The sequence below is a fragment of the Coccinella septempunctata genome, chromosome X (genome assembly GCF_907165205.1).
Source record: "Coccinella septempunctata chromosome X, icCocSept1.1, whole genome shotgun sequence".
NCBI lineage: Eukaryota > Metazoa > Arthropoda > Insecta > Coleoptera > Coccinellidae > Coccinella > Coccinella septempunctata.
The window spans coordinates 12396181-12402180 of NC_058198.1; positions in this window are offsets into that span (position 1 = coordinate 12396181).

Genomic DNA, 6000 nt, shown 5'->3' on the forward strand with positions numbered 1-6000 from the left:
ACCTGTACACTCGGAATTCCAGGAGCGATGCAGGCCGTTTCAAGCTAATGCATAATCTCCAAGAACTCGGGCGGTACGGTAAGGGAAAGGTGGGGTGACAAGGCTAAAATAGGAACATACCCGACAGGGGTGTAGGATGGGCCGTTTGAAGCTAACATCATACACTCCCGCACACTCGGACTTCCAAGAGAGATGCAGGCCGTTTCAAGCTAATGCATAATCTCCAAGAACTCGGGCGGTACGGTAAGGGAAAGGTGGGGTGACAAAGCTAAAATAGGAACAAACCCGACAGGGGTGTAGGATGGGCCGTTTGAAGCTAACATCATACACTCCCGCACACTCGGACTTCCAAGAGAGATGCAGGCCGTTTCAAGCTAATGCATCGCCTCCAGGAAGTCAGGCTGTACGGTTGGGGGTGAGATACGGGCGGCGGAATGTACCTGACAAGGGTGTAGGATGGGCCGTTTCAAGCTAACATCGTACACACCTGTACACTCGGAATTCCAGGAGCGATGCAGGCCGTTTCAAGCTAATGCATAATCTCCAAGAACTCGGGCGGTACGGTAAGGGAAAGGTGGGGTGACAAGGCTAAAATAGGAACATACCCGACAGGGGTGTAGGATGGGCCGTTTGAAGCTAACATCATACACTCCCGCACACTCGGACTTCCAAGAGAGATGCAGGCCGTTTCAAGCTAATGCATAATCTCCAAGAACTCGGGCGGTACGGTAAGGGAAAGGTGGGGTGACAAAGCTAAAATAGGAACAAACCCGACAGGGGTGTAGGATGGGCCGTTTGAAGCTAACATCATACACTCCCGCACACTCGGACTTCCAAGAGAGATGCAGGCCGTTTCAAGCTAATGCATCGCCTCCAGGAAGTCAGGCTGTACGGTTGGGGGTGAGATACGGGCGGCGGAATGTACCTGACAAGGGTGTAGGATGGGCCGTTTCAAGCTAACATCGTACACACCTGTACACTCGGAATTCCAGGAGCGATGCAGGCCGTTTCAAGCTAATGCATAATCTCCAAGAACTCGGGCGGTACGGTAAGGGAAAGGTGGGGTGACAAGGCTAAAATAGGAACATACCCGACAGGGGTGTAGGATGGGCCGTTTGAAGCTAACATCATACACTCCCGCACACTCGGACTTCCAAGAGAGATGCAGGCCGTTTCAAGCTAATGCATAATCTCCAAGAACTCGGGCGGTACGGTAAAGGAAAGGTGGGGTGACAAAGCTAAAATAGGAACAAACCCGACAGGGGTGTAGGATGGGCCGTTTGAAGCTAACATCATACACTCCCGCACACTCGGACTTCCAAGAGAGATGCAGGCCGTTTCAAGCTAATGCATCGCCTCCAGGAAGTCAGGCTGTACGGTTGGGGGTGAGATACGGGCGGCGGAATGTACCTGACAAGGGTGTAGGATGGGCCGTTTCAAGCTAACATCGTACACACCTGTACACTCGGAATTCCAGGAGCGATGCAGGCCGTTTCAAGCTAATGCATAATCTCCAAGAACTCGGGCGGTACGGTAAGGGAAAGGTGGGGTGGCAAGGCTAAAATAGGAACATACCCGACAGGGGTGTAGGATGGGCCGTTTGAAGCTAACATCATACACTCCCGCACACTCGGACTTCCAAGAGAGATGCAGGCCGTTTCAAGCTAATGCATAATCTCCAAGAACTCGGGCGGTACAGTAAGGGAAAGGTGGGGTGACAAGGCTAAAATAGGAACATACCCGACAGGGGTGTAGGATGGGCCGTTTGAAGCTAACATCATACACTCCCGCACACTCGGACTTCCAAGAGAGATGCAGGCCGTTTCAAGCTAATGCATAATCTCCAAGAACTCGGGCGGTACAGTAAGGGAAAGGTGGGGTGACAAGGCTAAAATAGGAACATACCCGACAGGGGTGTAGGATGGGCCGTTTGAAGCTAACATCATACACTCCCGCACACTCGGACTTCCAAGAGAGATGCAGGCCGTTTCAAGCTAATGCATAATCTCCAAGAACTCGGGCGGTACAGTAAGGGAAAGGTGGGGTGACAAGGCTAAAATAGGAACACACCCGACAGGAGTGTAGGATGGGCCGTTTCAAGCTAACATCGTACACACCTGTACACTCGGAATTCCAGGAGCGATGCAGGCCGTTTCAAGCTAATGCATAATCTCCAAGAACTCGGGCGGTACGGTAAGGGAAAGGTGGGGTGACAAGGCTAAAATAGGAACATACCCGACAGGGGTGTAGGATGGGCCGTTTGAAGCTAACATCATACACTCCCGCACACTCGGACTTCCAAGAGAGATGCAGGCCGTTTCAAGCTAATGCATAATCTCCAAGAACTCGGGCGGTACAGTAAGGGAAAGGTGGGGTGACAAGGCTAAAATAGGAATATACCCGACAGGGGTGTAGGATGGGCCGTTTGAAGCTAACATCATACACTCCCGCACACTCGGACTTCCAAGAGAGATGCAGGCCGTTTCAAGCTAATGCATAATCTCCAAGAACTCGGGCGGTACAGTAAGGGAAAGGTGGGGTGACAAGGCTAAAATAGGAACATACCCGACAGGGGTGTAGGATGGGCCGTTTGAAGCTAACATCATACACTCCCGCACACTCGGACTTCCAAGAGAGATGCAGGCCGTTTCAAGCTAATGCATCGCCTCCAGGAAGTCAGGCTGTACGGTTGGGGGTGAGATACGGGCGGCGGAATGTACCTGACAAGGGTGTAGGATGGGCCGTTTCAAGCTAACATCGTACACACCTGTACACTCGGAATTCCAGGAGCGATGCAGGCCGTTTCAAGCTAATGCATAATCTCCAAGAACTCGGGCGGTACGGTAAGGGAAAGGTGGGGTGGCAAGGCTAAAATAGGAACATACCCGACAGGGGTGTAGGATGGGCCGTTTGAAGCTAACATCATACACTCCCGCACACTCGGACTTCCAAGAGAGATGCAGGCCGTTTCAAGCTAATGCATAATCTCCAAGAACTCGGGCGGTACAGTAAGGGAAAGGTGGGGTGACAAGGCTAAAATAGGAACACACCCGACAGGGGTGTAGGATGGGCCGTTTCAAGCTAACATCGTACACACCTGTACACTCGGAATTCCAGGAGCGATGCAGGCCGTTTAAAGCTAATGCATAATCTCCAAGAACTCGGGCGGTACGGTAAGGGAAAGGTGGGGTGACAAGGCTAAAATAGGAACATACCCGACAGGGGTGTAGGATGGGCCGTTTGAAGCTAACATCATACACTCCCGCACACTCGGACTTCCAAGAGAGATGCAGGCCGTTTCAAGCTAATGCATAATCTCCAAGAACTCGGGCGGTACAGTAAGGGAAAGGTGGGGTGACAAGGCTAAAATAGGAACATACCCGACAGGGGTGTAGGATGGGCCGTTTGAAGCTAACATCATACACTCCCGCACACTCGGACTTCCAAGAGAGATGCAGGCCGTTTCAAGCTAATGCATCGCCTCCAGGAAGTCAGGCTGTACGGTTGGGGGTGAGATACGGGCGGCGGAATGTACCTGACAAGGGTGTAGGATGGGCCGTTTCAAGCTAACATCGTACACACCTGTACACTCGGAATTCCAGGAGCGATGCAGGCCGTTTCAAGCTAATGCATAATCTCCAAGAACTCAGGCGGTACGGTAAAGGAAAGGTGGCTAATACACAATTCCACGGCGGAAAGAAAGGTATGTGGGAAAAGAAATACACCGGCAAACCAACCAAAAGAGTAATTAAAATAATCATACCTGAGACCTTGCCCATGTGTAACCCTTTGAATCTACCTACTATCTGGTACGGACTTCTTCACCGGATGATCGGAACGCTCTGGCTTCATTGACTTGATTTCCAAAATCTCGCGAATTTATACCCGACACTGCCCTTTTTTGTCTAATTTTCTAATGCGCAATTAGACAAAGTCGGTATACAATATCCCCACCTGACCTCACATTGAAAACATCACGATCCGGGAACACATGGATCCGCGCGGCCTGAAATCGGTCGATTTAATCAATTCACATCGCGGAAATGTGAAAATTATGCACTCGAATAATCGGGAACGAAACTAATTGAAAATTTACCTCGATACAGAATTTTCATCAAAACCTTTCTCTTCATTGAGTTTGCTTCATGTTCGAAAGAAAGAAAATTCAGATGCATACCACTTACCACCCGCCGTTATGAATATCAATTAATTTTCTGCATCCATAAATTTTCCCAAAGTTTAATTTTTTTATGATAAAGGCCTTAGATAAATCCAAAACATATACAGGGTGTCACTCGAATATTAGAGATGTGTGAATAACATCTTCGTGAAATGCATATTCTCTGAAACGAAGGATAAAGGGCGGCTGGATTTTGTTTGTTAACTCTGTTGATTTATTATGCGGTTTGCCAACAAGTCTTCTTCATTTTCCTCACTTTCTCATCGTACTGTCAAGATTATGATTGTAGATATAGTGAATAAATTATTATTATTATTACTAAACGAATTAATTCAGATGCATAACACCCGCAGATAATTAAATCAACGAATGTTACGATCTAAATCGAACTAACAAACTACCATCGCTCGAAGTATTACCATATATATACCATATTATATACCGAAACCATGGTCAGCATCTACTCTTGTCGGCGAAATGAAAATTCTGGTAATACTTCGAGCGATGGTAGTTTGTTAGTTCGATTTAGATCGTAACATTCGTTGATTTAATTATCTGCGGGTGTTATGCATCTGAATTAATTCGTTTATTATTTACCTGCCTTACTGTGAAGGCGCGATCCATTTCTTATTATTATTACTGATGAGGGCCGAAACCAGAAACACGTGTCTACGGTTAATATTTCTACACGGTTACGTCCGCTAAATTTCTCCATTTGTTACGGCATATCTATGTGACTGGACAACTTAATATGTATCGAATCTAAAATTCGAGAAGCGATTGCAACTATTATGAGTGAGCGTATTTTTTTATATCAGTGAGGCTCACCGATATGACTTGGACACCTAATAGACAGGGTGTGCCAGAGAAACTTACTTACTTGAAAGGTCAATAAAAACAAAAGTACTTCAGATATCGTTTCGATTTTTTTTTCTGATAATACAATGTCCCAAGTTTATTTTCCATTCAGTGCTGAAAATGTTAAATGGCGACCCCCATTATATATATCTTACCGGCAATGTGTGAAATCCGGCATTCTATACAATGCCTAGGCATTGTATAAAATACCTGAAAAAGTCAGGCAATGTATGAAATATTATTCATTTCATACATTGCCTAGGTATTATATAGATCAAACAACAGATTCACAGATCAAAATAGGAAATTAAAATAATGTTTCAAGTTTCAATCATAAAATGATATCAATAACATATTACAAAACATAATAAATAGTACAGTATGGGAAAAATTCTTTATGTCCACTGAGGGGATCTCGAGAACCGAGCTCTTTTTCAAAGAAACAAAGAAACCAGAAAACCGTAGATATCTACGTTTCTTCGATTTTGAGTTATTAAGTTCTCATAACTTTTTTGTCTTTGAAGTTACAGATCTGAAACCTTCTACAAACACTTTTTTATCCACTGACGAGCTCAAAAATTTTTTCATTTCGAATCATCAGTCGAACTTTCGTTTTTTAAATGCAAACTTTTATTGAATTTGTTATTTATGAATTGGAAAAAACCTTTGTCAGTAGATTCTACATGTAAAAGTGCCTAAGATGGTTCAAGTTTCAGATCTGTAAGTTCAAAGTAAAAGTTATGGGAACTTTTCGAAATCGTCAAAATCTCATTTTTTGCTAATAATTCAAAAACGAAGAATAGTAGGAGGGGCTACGGTTTTCACCATTCTTGTTTCTCTGAAAAAGAGCTCGTAAATGTCTCATCCGTTTTCTTCTAGATCTTATAGCTAGTTCTCGAGATCCCCTCAGTAGACAACGAATTGTGGCTACCCTGTACATAACCATTCTGATAAGAATGGAA